The sequence below is a fragment of the Miscanthus floridulus genome, chromosome 9 (genome assembly GCF_019320115.1).
Source record: "Miscanthus floridulus cultivar M001 chromosome 9, ASM1932011v1, whole genome shotgun sequence".
In the NCBI taxonomy this organism is placed as follows: Eukaryota; Viridiplantae; Streptophyta; class Magnoliopsida; order Poales; family Poaceae; genus Miscanthus; species Miscanthus floridulus.
The window spans coordinates 28,985,798-29,001,852 of NC_089588.1; positions in this window are offsets into that span (position 1 = coordinate 28,985,798).

The following is a 16,055-nucleotide window of genomic DNA, read 5'->3' on the forward strand; positions in this document are numbered from 1 at the left end:
TACGAATGCGGAGATCAAGCTGTGATAAACCCTAGGAATACGTTGGAGTTTGTGTGTCCAAACAAGCATGGAGTAAGTGGAAAGTGTATCTGTTGAAATATTGAGCTATATGTGTTCATGCACTAATGTCACCTTTTTTAGGTGTTTTCAATGGAGAAGTGTCGTTTCAAGGAGTGGCTCTATGGTCGGAATCAATGGCCAGAAGAGCTGCCAAAGGAAAAGGAAAAGAAGAAAGAAAGGGTAATTTACAAAGCACCACCTGTCATGTGCGAATGTGGTGTTAAATCCAACTACGGCCTAGTCCCTTTGGAGCTTAGAATAGGCCATTATTGCAGCCATATGGTTGACTATGATGAGGTTGGTTATTATTGTGGAAAACATGAAATCATATTTTTTTCTTTTGCTTAGACACAAAATAAGCTTCACGTCATGCAACGTGATAGTCATTTCGCCGCAAGGAAGGTGGAAGGTGTGGGTCTTTGGCCTCCACCTGTCGATTTAAAAAGAAACGTTTTAGTTAAAACAATGAGACAAATTAGTCTAGCAAAGGTCAATAAATTAAAAGAAATGTTACCTATCCACAGCTGCAGTGAGGAGTGCAGGGTTGAGGATCGGTAGCTAGTGTTGTAGACCCGGACGAGCTCAAGGAAGCCGGCACGCCCTATGTATGGCGCGAGAGTACTCTGAGAGGCACCAAGGGCTCCTGAAGCTCCAACAAGTGCCTAGCTCGGTGGTCCTTGTCATAGTGCAGCTCAAGAATGGGGTACTACGGATGATGATCCCCCATCCTGGTTCGAAAATGGAAATGGATGTGTTAGAACAAACATTATGATGAATACAATATGATAGAACATTAGTGCATAAAATCAAAGTAAATGTAAAAAGGAACCTGAATACAGTATTATGCAAAATGAGAGAATAGATGAATATATCAATTGGTACTAACATAGTAGAATTTAAAAGCATAGCAAATAATAACATTAGTACAATATAATGTGTGCTATATGCACCTGCTGCCCTTGTGTTCTCTGCCTGCTAGCCTTGTGACCCGGTTCTTTGCAAACAGAGCATAGATTCCTGCCACGGGTCTCTTTGAAGTCTCCCCCTTCGTACATGTCTTCGCCGTATCCTTTCATGGCATCCATGTCCCTTCCCTACCTTCATTCGATCCAAATTCGACACGTAGTCATAACCATGATAAGGGAGCCAATGTGTCAGGTCAAGGTATGGCTTGAAGCTCCTCTCCCAAATACTAATGGTGTTCGAACGGAGATACAAGGGTGACATATATGGGAGACCCTCGTAGTCATATCCGCGGACCCTACAGGCCATGATCATGTGAGAGCAAGGGGCATGCATGATCTGAGGGACGTTGCAACTACACCCTACTTTATCAAGATCAACTTGGTAGTTTCGTCCACCATAACGTTCGCCGCACAAGCTTTTGCCACCCTTCCCCCGTACACTAAAGACATGTCGGCGAGGTCCATACGGCTCGGCGGTATGCTACTTAGCCAATTCCTCGGCCTCCTTCAAATGTTCTTATCGCTTTCGGCCTTTCCAAATCGCCCAAGCTCAGTTAGATTCCTCTGCGCAATTTCCCACCTCTTGACAAAATATTCGTTGCACTTGTGAAACGAGAACTCAACAATTCCAGACACTGGCAGCTGATCGAACTCCGATGAATACACGGTTGAAAGACTCTAACGAGTTGGTGGTCATGATGCCGTACCGAAAACCGCCCTCATCATATGCTAACGCCCACTTAGCCTTCTGTTCCATCTGCCCCACTAACATGCCTTGCCCGCTTGGTTCAGCATCTTGTCTAGTTCTTTCTTTGTCTCCTTGAACTGGTGCTCTATACGTACACAACATAGAGCCTTTACCTTGTCACAAACCTCCTTCTTCCTCTGACGCCGCCAGAAATTAGCAGCAAAATGTCGCATGCACCATCTGTGCACTAGAGGCGGGCAACCCTTCGATATGTTGCATCTGCAGCATGAAGAAGCCCTACGTGACGGTCCAAGATCAAACATATAGTTTGAGATGGGCCAAGCATGTGTACACGTAGAAGATGCATAAACCATGACCATGATTCATTGTTCTCTCCCTCTGCCAAAGCAAAAAGCCATGGGTACTATCTAGTCCTCTGGGTCAACAGCAGCAACCGTCATCAAGGTGCCCTTGTACTTTTCGATCAGGAAAGTGCCATCAACAAGTACGACTAGCCGACAATACTGGAATGCATGTTTCGTCTATGCGAACAATTAGAACACACAATGCAGGACATGGCTCAATGGGTCCTTGAAATACATCCCTCCGGTGTCTACAAACCATTTCAAGCCAGGGTTGTAGTAATGCATTGCACATAATATTCTAGGAACCCTGTTGTACGCTTCCTCCCAGCTACCCCAACGAATCACCATGGCAATTTTCTTAGCACGCCAAGCCTTTCCGTACTTCACATCATACTTAACGAAGCTGGATATGGACTCTTGTCAGGAAGACACCAAAATATTGTTATTGTTATCAGCGAGCCCCAATATACGGTGGGCAAGGTAACGGGCAGTGAGCTGCTGATGATTTTCCTTCCCCTTATTGGATAGGCAAGTGTGGGGTTGGACCACTTTACTTATTGACCAGTTGCCATCACTATGTCTCTTTCGTGCATTTAATCTTCACATACAACCATTTTTGCATATCACGTGATACTTCAACTCATGGTATGAATGAGTGACGGTGTATGGCCTATGGTGACAGACAACATAGTCCTAAAGGAATAGCTTCATCTCTGACATTGTATTGAATATCATCCCCTTGCTAAGGATTTCATTCTCATGGCCATACAATGATTTCCTACACATCTGGAGACCGGTGTCATAAACTGCCATATCCATCATGCTAACATCCCTATAGTTTAGAATGCCACTAAAAGGTACGTTCATCGACCTCAGTTGCATAAGCTCTGTCGCTGTGTAAGGTGGTTGTGGACCGTACTGCTGTGCTTCACTAATTCTACCCATGAATCATAGGGGGTATCATCCTCTGGCAAATATGTGACTAGTCTACCCTGAGCGAGCATGGCATGAAGTACCTCAGTTGGTACTGGTAATGGCATACCATGAACCAGTACTGGCATGGCATCAATCGGTGTTGGCATAGCATCTCTACCTCCTTGGTCATCATCCGAATCATCTGAATCACTGCTAACTACATCACCGATCTTGTCCTCCTCCTCTTCCCGTTCAAATTCGTTCACATCAAAGTCAATGCTTATACAACCTACTGGAGTTGAATGAAGCTGCTCCTACATCAACAGACCGTCCAAATCCATAGTACCTATAGTTGGTTCCACATGAACCCCACATTCTTGCTGAGTATCACCGTCAAAGGACGGCCCCTCCTAGAGACCATGCATCCTGTACCCATTCTCCACCACAACCTCAGCCACAACCACATTGAAACCTTAGATTACCCTATTGTAGTGGGACCAGTGAGCATGGTAGCGCAAGGGCATCAGCATGTAGTGTGACCTAGTCTTTCCACTATCAAACCTCCCCTCTAGTGTGAAATCACTACTAAACTTTCCCTTCAAACGGACACAAAGATCGCTGAAGGTAGGAGGTTCATCAAACCATTCCAATTCTTCTTCCATATCCTCAAACATACTATCTTCTCTCCGAACACTTCCTCCATAAAAAACTCTAACACCACAATCCATCTACAAAATCATTTCAAGAAACTTCATCAAGTCATCGAAATCGTCGTGCCTACTAACTAATCTAGTATTAATACATATCCTAACTAAGAAACTAACTAATCTAATATTAATACCTATAACAACAATTCTAACTAACTATACTAACTAACTATACTAAATACACTAACTAAACTTATATTACTACCTATACTAACTATACTAACTAACTGTATTGACCAACTATACTAACTAACTTCACTAACTATACCTATCTAGCTAACTTTACTAACTAATTTCATTGACTAATTTTGAATCCTAACCCTAGCTAACAACAATTCTATTGAAGCAACAAATCCACAAGAGGATTAATACGACAAACCACAGCGGGAGATTGGGGCTCACCCCAATCCACCCAAGGCGACGAGCTGGCCGTCGGCAGCAATGGTAGGCCGCCGGCGGCCTTCTCCTTGAGACTGGCGGCCGACTACTTCTGCGCCCTAAGTTGAAGGAGGGTTAAGTACAGGGGGTGGCAGGGGAGGGAGAGGATGCGGAGAGAGGGAGGCGGCGCCACAGGGAGCGATAGCCGCTCCGGCGATGGGGAGGGGCGGCGGGCATAGTGGGGAGACAGGGAGGGGCTCAGAGAGGGTGAGACAGAGAGGGAGGCAGCGGGAGCCAGGCTGGTGCGGCGGCGGTGGCTGGGCGGCATAGCGGCGGGGACTGGACGTGTGGCGGCAGTGGCGGCTCAGGCGAGTGATTGAGTCAAACAGAGAGGAAGGAAAGGGAGACTAGGCCGTGGGCCTGTATTTGGCGCTAACGCGCCCTAATGGGTGGCGCGACAGTGCCTGCCACCCCAGCGACCAGCGGGACAGGCAGTTGCCACGTAGTCGCCCCAGCCATGCCACCATGCATGGCGCGGAGGTTTGATTTGGACGCGCCACCCGTATAGGCGTGGCCAAAAGTGTTAGATTTGAAAAAAAAAATAAACAGTGCTAGATCTGGAAATAGTTTAAAAAATAGGTTAAAAAAATCGCTAGCCATAGATCGGAGGAGCGACGTCCTTGATACTGTGGCCATGGCGAAAGAGGATCCTCTTCTCTATCCAATCTTTGGGTTTTGTGTCTTGTACACGCCGATTACCCCCGCTATTTATTTATGGCACGACAAGAGTACGGGGAATGAAATGGATTCCTGCTGCAGGCTTTGGTTTGGAGAGCAAGATGTCCATTGCGGATAGCGATTTTTTTATTTTTATTCCTTTTTTCATAGAAATTCTAAAAAAATCGTACCTGAAAACTATTTTTAAAACTAACCCATTTGGCCTGCCAATCTCCTTGGCCAAACTGTGCTGACGCACCGGGTGGAGTGGCGTGACAAGCCTACCACCGTGGTAGGTCGTGGTGCACTACTAGGAATCTGCACTTGCACGATAAATAACTTTCGTCACTGAAGAAGGCAAATTCGTCATAATTTCAGTTTTATGACAAAAAACGGTTCATCAAAAAGTCGCCCATATTGGTACATGCATGACGAATCCAAAAACTTCATCATAGAAGTGGTTTGATCTGTCACAATCAGGCATCTAGTGCAATGGTAAAGACGGTCCATTCCTTGCTCCGGGTCCCAGGATCGACTCCTAGGAATCAGGGTTTTTTTTTGAATTTATTAAACCCCGGAAGCACACAAGCTACAAGTGACACACAAGCCATCGGGTCCCACGGGTCGAATGGAGATGGAGAAAGGTCCCACATGAAAACGTGACACGTAAGCCGTCGAGTCCCACAGGTCGTATGGAGAAGGGTCCTACAGGTACACGTCAGATGGAGAAAGGACCGAAGACTTTTGTGACGAATTGCAAGCGTCATGGATGAGTAACTGTAGGTCCTACAGGTACACGTTGGATAGAGAAGGGTCCCATAGATACACATCGGATGGAGAAATGTAACACCCTGAATTTTGACCTAGTTTAAAAATCACTAAAAATTTGAATTTTTAAAACTTTACGTAAAATAAATAAATATAACTAACCTAGGGATTAGTTTAGTACAAATAGGTCAACATAGGAAGAGAACTATATGTGTGACATTGTGTGATTCCTTGTTTGCTTGACTTGTTGAGCATATGGTGGTACACCCTGCATACTTGCATGTTCAAATTTGAATTCAAAATCATTTCAAACATAGCATAGCAAACCTGGGAAAAAGAAAAGGAAATGGAAATAAGAAAAGCCCTCACGGGCTCCTTCTCTCCCCCTCTCTTCTTTTGGCCAACTGCAACAGCCCCCTCCTTTCTGTTCCCCCTTCCTCCCGCACTGGTCCGGCCCAGCACCACACCTAGCACAGCCGCGCGCTGCGCCCGCACCCTCTTCCGTCTCCATCTTGCTGACACGCGGGCCCCGCTTGTCATCATCGTCGTCGACCTCTAGACGATGTGAATATCGCATCGGCTGCCGGCCGCCACGGCCGTGCTGCCGCCCACTCCGCTCCTCCCCTCATCACTCCCTCTCACTGGTGCACCTTTGACATGCGGCGCCATGGCCGTCCCTAGCCGTACCACCATGAGTAGCCGCCAAGTTTCCTCAGCAGCACACGGATAAGGCATCACTGTGGTGAACCGCCATAGCGATTTCAAACGCACGCGCGAGAAGTGGATGAGCTTGGAGGCGAGGAATATCTCGCCGTCAGAACTACCAATGCTGGCCTATAAATAGGCTCTGCCGGTGATGCTCCGGCCTCACCCTCTCCACCACTAGCTCCGCCAGGAGCGGGAACTCCACATCTCCCCCTCCATTCCCCTCTCCCCTCATCCTCCTCGACCTATTCCAGTTTTCCCCAAGTCGGGATCCACCGGCACCATTGGAGCCCCTGCCTTCTTCCTCTTCTCTGCTGAGCCATTGGCCGATTGGAGTGGCAGGTGAGTTCCAGAGCCCCTCCTCCACCTTTCCCTCTACCTATTTTCACCTCTACCCTCTCGTGTCATGCTACCACCGTGCAACGAGCCCCGTCGAGCCACCATGGTCGACGGCCACCGCCGACCAGAGTCCGGCTAGGCACCACGACACCCCCACGGCACTCACCACACACCTGCACTGATGCACACACAATTAGTTAATAGGTTTACAACCCTTAGGGGCATTCCCGCTGCACGGCGCCACCACGTTCACTTCGGCGAGCCGCCACCACCACCACGGGCACCCGCTGCCATCAGCGATCCCGCCACCGGATGCGGCGTGACCTTCCGCCGTCCACCTTTCACCCACCACCACCAAGGGCCAACGCTGCTGGCAAAGCCAACTCCAGTGAGCCCGAGCCTCCCTCCCCTATTCTGTCAATGCGCTAGGAACCTCCATTTGGCTGCCATCCCTCTGCTCCTCTCTTTCTTTCACTGCCAAGTGCGACTGAGTGGTAATGTCATCCCGTCACCACCCGTCTTTGGCTGTCACTCTCTCTCCCCCTTTCTTTGTCATGTGGGCCCAGGTGCCAGACACCGACGCCTCTATTCCTAGCTGACGGATAGGCTGTACCATGCGCCAATGATACATGCCACTGACCCCTGGTCCCCACATGTCATACACACACACTACACACAGCGCTGGTTACACATTAGAAAACGCTAGGTACACCCGGTCAGTGTACACAGAGGGTTATGAATCCATTTTCCTTACTTAGAAAAATTCCTAGAAAATTTATAAATAAACTAGATGCACTCAAGAATTTATCAATGTAGTTTATACATATTTTTCATACACCAGAAAATGCATCTAAATTTCATGTAGTTCTCTAACTATAGGTTAAACTTCTAAAATGCATATCTCCCTCATTCTAACTCCTTTTTACATGAAACCACTTCTAAAAATTCCTCCAAAATCTAGCTCTATCTATTTGACCTGGTACCACCATATTGTTCTATGTTTGCTTTTGCCCTTTATTTTGTGTTTGGCGGTAGTCTTATACGATAGCTACGCCCTACAGAGGACGGTGACTACCAGGAGAACGAGGACCCGGACTACGTAGACGTGCGAGAAGGAGGCAACAATGAAGGCAAGTCCTAGCTCCCCCACCCTTCTTCCACATTGTTCTACTTATTACTAAATGAATGAACTTGAATTAATGATGAGTTATTATCCTAGAATATGAGCTCAAATTTTATAATGCGATGAATGATAAATGGATAGATGATTATTTTGATATGTTATGAGCTCCATGTTATGAATGAACCTAATTGTGAAACTTAAAATTGGTAAACCTGAATTTAAGCCATATAGGGGCAAGTGAGGGAAATTTATGGGGGATAAATTACCTTGGTAGGATCGCCTGATGAGGGTTCCTGTTGGGAGATACTCGCCTCGGTCGCATAAGGACCGGTTCATAGTCCCTCTTGCCTAGTGAGATATTACGTACAACCACATTTCTAATATGGGCAAACTTGATCTTACACCCCGTTAGATAGAAGTATAATTTCTACTAGGAGGCCGGTGTTGGCAGCGGAATATCAGGAGAAGACACGGATGCTATGTGATCTTCCGTGGTCCGGTTGGCATGGATGCTATGTGATCATTCATGTAAAACCCCTTGATTTTTGGCCGCGTTCGAGCCGGTATTTATTATTAAGTTAGATGATTTGGTGTCATCTGAGATATTGAGATGGGATGATTTGGTATCTCCTGAGTTCAGTTTGTTTTCCAACCCCTGAGAAGCCATGGTAGAGTTATATAGAAATCTAAGGTCGCGTACATTCAGGTACGGGGTCTCGTTAGGCATATTCCATCCACTGATCATGGATGGGATTGCGTCTGTCGTGTGGGGAAAAGTGTACACCCTCTGCAGAGCGTATTGAATCTATTTGAATAGCCATGTCCTTGGAATGGGCAGGTGCTAGGATGAGATACTATGATTAGATTTACTTTTATGTGTAATGAAACTATGATAATGTGATTTATGAAACCTTAATACTAACTCGGGAACTAGTAAGAATGGTAATACTCTGCTAGGGTGCAACCTTTAATTATAATTACTCTACTCCACTTCCATCTTCCACTCCACTCCACCCTATGGTTAGGGCTTGCTGAGTACGTATGTACACACCTATTGTTGACTCACAGACTTCGACCCCGAGGAGGACCATGATTACGACGAGGAGGCGAACTACGAGGATTAGGAGTCATTCGAGGATTACGATCGTAGGAAGGAGTCATAGAAGCTAGGGTTTTGACCACACTCAAGCTTGCCTATGGAATAGGATATCGCTACGATGTAAAATGCCATCGTATTAGAGACCACCATGTTGTAATAAAATGCTGCTTCACGGCAGTAGACTATCGCTAGATATGTAAGCCAATGGCTATGCCCTTTGGGCCACTGTTGTAAGACTCTAATTTTAGTTATTAATAAAGCTCAAAACCTTTTATTACAAATCTGTGTGCCATTTCTGTTAATTAGTACAGATGCACCTTGGACTCTCAAAATGAGGGGCTGACAGAGTGGTATGGGAGCCGAGCTTGACTGTAGGACGAAGCCCTAGGATCGGACCACGTATGCTAACGATAATAATAATAAAAATAACAACAGTAAACTTAATAATAATAAAATGAATGAACTTTTTCATACCCTTGCTTCTCATTTGTGTCACAAAAATTCTTTGACCTAGCTATGTTTTGAAATTTTTGCAGCAAATGGGGGACAATTGGGTTCGTTCGAACTGCCTGACTGTTGGAGGATTCCCAAAGCTCCACTGGGAGATGCTCCAACGCCTTGGCTACACTGAGCCTCCTATGTAGTATGATCGTGAGTACCATGAGGATGGTATGCCTAAGTGCGAAGTATGCCTGCATGTTCCAGAGCATCCCTTATGCCCAGGATTCGAGACTCAGTGCATCCCAGCTATTAGAAAAGAGTTATATGACACGTGCCAGCTAGCAGCACGCCAAGCTCTCGTAGAATATTGCCGGATATTTGAGGAAGACATTGAGCACACCCCCGCAAGATTCTTTCCTATGCCAAATCAGACTACTCCAACATGGTGTGAGAAGGTTTGATCCTTGGAGAGAGTTAGTCCACAAGCACCAGAGTATACAGCAGTGTCTACTGTCAGATATTTGCATGCTCTTGACTCTCTCTATGAAGATCAGCAGCAAGAATTATCAAGGTGGATTACTAAGGCTAAGGAGACTGAAGAGGAGTTATGGAGCACGAGACTAGAATTATTCATAGCAAACCATGAAAAGGCGACTCTGAAGCGTAAGCTAGACTCTTGCCGCCAGCGTTCGCGCAACAAGAAGCGTGCAAGAAGGATGAAGAAAGGAAAGAGAACCTTCGCCATGCGCCCTGGCAATGGAGCCACAACAGACCCACGAGGTAGAGCACGAACCTATGATCCACAACACCCTCACTATGACTTAAATGGATACATCTCAAGGGAGTCACTTTCTGACCGTGAGAGCATTGAGACTGAAGAATCCATGGCCGACAACTTCAATAGCAAGAAGACCATTTGCGATGCAAAGGATGCCGAGCCTTCACGAGTTCCTTCTAGACAGGGTAATGATGATGGATATGCATGTGAGCTCTACGCGCTGCGAGATGAGCAGCTAGCACAGGAAAAAGGGCAATGCTCTGTACCGGGACCTTCGCAAGATGCAGTTCAAGTAGAAAAATAAATCTGAGTTGTAGTATCCAGTTGTAAAATAATGTACCCCAAGTAGTAGTAGTACGCCTAGTATATCGCTTCAATGTCCCTAGTGTATGAGTCATCGCGTAGTAATCATCCTAGCAGTTAATATGTATGATGTGCCTTGTATCATATATGTGCAACTGTTTGTGTGATATAATATATTGTGTGTTGAATATGAATGTGTGTCTTTGTTTGCTTGTTAATTTACCTTCCTTCTACTTAAAGCCTACGGAACATCTTCTCATCCATGCTGCTCCATAGCAACAGATGGAAAGGAGATCCGACAGGGTTCAACAACGCCGTGAAAGGGCAGCCGAAAGCTAGGTTTACGAAACAGAGGAACAAGTTGCACCACAACCTAGAGGCAGGCAAAATAGAGGAAATCATGGGCAGCCAAACCAAAGGCATGGGCATGTGCAACCACGGGCAAATAATATCCCAATAATAGATTAAGTAAATGAAGAAGATGGAGAAGAAGTTGAGCAGAATCCTATTGCAAACGCGCTAGTGGAAGAAGAAGAACTTCCTCCATCCCCACCAACCTTAGCAGAAGTAATGGATCGACAAACATGACTATTACAGACCCTTGCTAGAAGACTGGAGAATGGAAACAGGCAAGGAAAAATGGCAGCGTTCATGAGACGTTACCCACCAACCTTTGATAGTGCTGAAGATGATCCCCTGACAGCAGATGATTGGTTACACACCACCACTAAGAAGTTGAATGCATTACGGGCCACTGATGAAGAAAAGGTTAGTTTAGCCACCCATCAACTGGTAGGAGCAGCTGGTGAATGGTGGGAAAACTACCAAGATGTAGTTAATGAGCCAGAAGCTATCACATGGCAAGAATTTGTGAAAGAATTTCGCGACTATCACATCCCTGAAGGAATCATGGAAATAAAGTCAGAAGAGTTTCACAACCTAAAGCAAGGATCAATGAAGGAATCCAGAAGTTTATGGAGCTAGCACGCTATGCACTAGAAGATGTTGACTCCGATATGAAGCTAGCATCCCTGATTTGGTATCTCCCGAGTTTAGTTTTTTTTCCAACCCATGAGATGCCATGGTAGAGTTATATGGAAATCTAAGGTCATGTACATTCAGGTAAGGGGTCTCGTTAGGCCTATTTTGTCCACTAATCATGGATGGGATTGCGTCTATCATGTGGGGAAAAGTATACACCCTCTACCGAGCGTATTGAATCTATTCAAATATCGACGTCCTTGGAATGGGCAGGTGCAAGGATGAGATACTATGATTAGATTTACTTTTATATATAATGAAATTGTGATAATATGATTTATGAAACCTTAATACTAACCTGGGAACTAGTGAGAATGGTAATACTCCGGTAGGGCCCAACCTTTAATTATAATTACTCTACTCCACTTCCATCTCCCACTCCACTCCACCCTATGGTTAGGGCTTGATGAGTACGTATGTACTCGCCCGTTGTTGACTCACATACTTTGACCCTGAGGAGGACCATGATTACGACAAGGAGGCGAACCGTGAGGATTAGGAGTCACGCGAGGATTACGATCATAGGAAGGAGTCATAAAAGCTAGGGTTTCGACCACGCTCAAGCTTGCATGTGGAATAGGATATCACTACGCTGTAAAATACCATCATATTAGACACCACCATATTGTAATAAAATGCCGCTTCACGGTAGTAGACTTCTGCTAGATATGTAAGCCTATGGCTATGCCCTACGGGCCACTGTTGTAAGACTCTATTTTTAGATATTAATAAAGCATGGAACATTTTATTATAAATCTATGTGCCACGTACTTGTGTGTGGTCCTGGCGCAAGTACAGATGCACCTTGTACTCTCAAAATGAGTGGCCAAAAAGAAAGGACCGAGCGGAGACTTTATGACGAATTGCAAGCGTCACGGATGAGTAACTGCAGGTCCCATAGGTACACGTCAAATGGAGAAAGGACCATGTGTGGCCCAAAATTTAGGACCAAGTGTCGTTCGGATCGAATATTGGTCATCACAGATGTGTAATTAGTTCAATGACGAAGCCCTGGTTGTCACAGTTCTAAAGAAAATCATCATAGATGAGCAGGAATAGTCCCATGAGTGATCTATGACGAAACCCTGTGCTGTTCTATGACGTTTTTTTGTGATGATATCTGATTTCGTCATAGATAGGGAGGGTTGGAGGATTGTCACCGCTGATCTATGATGAAACAAAAAATATTCACCATAGAAAGCGATCTTCTATGATAGTGTCGAATTCATCATTAAGATTTTTGTCATAGAAGTGCATATTTCTACTAGTGGTGGCAGTCCTACCGCTCCACCACAATGGGTGCGGACCCTGCCGCGACAACTCGCCTGGCGCAGCAGAGTAGCATACAGAGGATGTCCGGGCTTCCCTTCCCTCTCTCCCTTCTTCGCCTTTGTCTCTTTCATGTCGCGAGCCTACGCTCCCAGCCAACGCACCCGCTCGCCGGCGGCCCTATTCGTCGTCGGGATTTGGTGGGGGTTGCCCAAGCTTCCCCGCTCCCCCCGCCCTAGGCAAGGTACTCTCCCTCTCCTTTCTTCTTTCCATGGTGATTTGAAGAATAGGATTGCTATCTAGGTATCAGATATATGGGATAGGGGTACCTGCACCGCTTGTATATGTGACCATCGCCAAGCTTTTGGCCCAGCAGCCGCCAAGGAGGAGGCCCACAAGGGCTGACACGATTAACCAACATAGAGGTCAAGGCAAGGCAAGGCAGGTGTATCTAGAGGATAGCTAGGATCAATCTGTTGTGCATATTGTACAACAAACTAGGAACTCAATCTCTCAACCCATCACCCTCTCTGTAATCCTACCTCTCCTGCATATATAAAGGAGGGTAGGGACCTCGGGCTCAGGATCCATCTCATCCATCCATATTGATCCATCTTCCACCTATTCCATCTACCTCGTAGCTAGGAGCAACAACCCCTGTAATTGAGCATACGAATACAAGAGCAGCAACACCACTAGAGTAGGGTTTAGCGCACACCATGCCTCGAACCAGTATAAATCCTTGTGTCTCGTGTGCTACCATCTGATTCATGTTACACGGATTAGTTGCTAGGTATTACCGGAGCTAAATAATCTGACACTAGGGTTTGTATAAAAATTTAATGTGGGTAGATATGCAAAATAGTATAGGTAGATCGATTACGTTTAGAAACTAGTGTTAAGGTTCTGCCTCGATTCATATGTATACATTTCATGTTAGATTTAGTTAGTTATATTAATTTATATTTAGTTAGTTAGTTTTTAGGTTATATTTAGTTAGTATGTATAGGTTATATTTCAATGCATTTTATTTATTACAACATTTCTAAATGTTTCTATGTCTTTGTGAAGCAGGATGACGCAACATCTAGTGTACCTCATGCTTGAGAGCTTCTACGAAGACAAGCACCAAGACCACCTGCTGACAGACGTTGAACCGCCGCCACCCTTGGGCCCCTTGAGGCCATGCACCCACATGCCGTACCTCTGGGACGAGTGGTTTGCGCCGTACATACAACAAGCTTCCTCGAGCTTGCCTAGGTAGTCAACTCTGGGCTGTGGACTGATGGAGGCTAGAGACACTACTAGAAATCCTTTCATCTATGACGTTTTGGGTATGATGATCCCAAATTAGGTCACTGAACAAGGTTCATCAATGACGAAATTTCGTTATTCGTCATGGATGACCGGTTTGGGCGTCAACCCCTTTGTTCAACTGTGACAAAGTAAAAGTAATCGTCATAGAAATGTTGTGAACTTCATCATAGAAGTGAAGCTCAGTAGTTTCACCGTTGAGGTCCCACCTGTCAGCCAAAATTTTTGTCATAAAAGTGAAATTAAAAAAAATGTGCGGTGCCTAGGAATCAAACCCAGGACCTGTACTTCCCAAGCAAGATGGATTACTATCACACTACGAATTCAAACGTGTTACAGAGTGGGAACATTAATTTATTATCTGTTTGAATAATTCATATATTAAAAAAATGTGCGGTGCCTGGGAATCGAACCCAGCACCCTTCACTCAGAGTCAAGCTGCCTTACCATCAGAACACGACTTTGGTCATGCTCAGAGATGAATTTTTTTTCTTATTCATTTATTGAATCAGTTCTATGACTCAAACCCAATCCAATCGTGCTGCCCCTAGATCCAAACCCAACCCAATCGTTATGGTGTAGCGGGCTGCTCCGGCGGGCACCTGCTGCAGAGTAGGTTCTCCGCCGGCGGTGTGCCTCTCGGGCATCTACGGCGAGCCTCTCTGGCGGACAGCTCCGGTGAACCACTCTAGCAGCCTAGCTGGTACGGGATGCGCTGGCGGGCAGCTCCTCTGGCGGCGTAGCGGGCTTCTCCGGCAGGCACCTGCTGCAGCGTAGCTGCTTCGGTGTGCACTGGCAGCGTGCTAGGGTGGCTACTTCAGCTACTTAGAGGTATTGTCCCCTCCCATTGCTTGCAATTTGTAGAGCAGTAGATGTTTAGACAAGGATTGGTAGAGCAGTTCATGGCTTTTGTTCAGCTACTTAGGCCTAATTTTTTTTGCATTCAGAAGATGGACAGAACATGGATTCATGCTACTCGGTTCAGCGATGAGCTCACTGCAGGTGTTGATCAGTTTATGTCTTTTGTTCGAGATAGATTCAGTCCGAATGATGCTATACGTTGCCCATGTCGCAATTGTCTGAATCAGTCTTCACGGAGTCTGAAAGATGTGCATGACCATGTTTATCTCCATGGATGGTCAGCTATATATACTCGGTGGGTACACCATGGAGAAGATTTTGATGTTGACATTGTGGAATTTGGAGAGGATGAAAATGTACCTGCCTATCTAGGTGATGTGGTAGATGTGGAGGAGCCCGACAATGAAGATGATCATGATTCGGTAGAGATGATTGCAGACTTGTACACAACTGTACAACAAGATGGAGAACAACCTATGTTTGTGAAAGTTCTTGAAGATGCAAAACATGCTCTTTGCCCATGTTCAGTTCAGTCTAGGTTCTCTTTTCTAGTAAGATTGCTACATATCAAGTCATACTACAGGGTCAGCAACACAACATTCAGTGCATTTTTGAAGTTATTGTCAGGGTCATTCCCTAATTGTTGTCTTCCAGATTCATATGACAAAGCAAAGAAGTATCTCAAAGAGTTGGGCCTTGGATATGAGTTAATCGATGTCTGTGACAATAACTGTGTGTTGTTTCGCAAAGGACTTGAAAACATGACATCTGCCCAAAATGCAAGGAATCTAGGTGGGTAGATGGAGATGCTATCAAATAGATTCCTAAAAAGATTTTGAGATATTTTCCTCTTATACCAAGGCTGAAGAGGATGTTTGCAAACAAAGCAACATCGGAGGAGACCCGGTGGCACAAGGATAAAAGGGTTGCCATGGAGAATGAAATGACCCATCCAACGGATGGCTTAGCCTGGAAAGATTTTGATGCTGTGTTTCCAAGCTTTGCTAGAGATGCCAGAAACCTAAGGCTTGGTTTAGCAACAGATGGGTTTAATCCATTTGGAAACATGAACACAACTTATAGCATGTGGCCTGTACTTGTAAAGGTATACAATCTACCTCCATGGTCATGCACCGCTGCATCCAACTGCATAATGGCATTGCTCATCCTAGGACCAAAGTCTCCAGGCAAGTACTTTGACATATTCTTACAGCCTCTC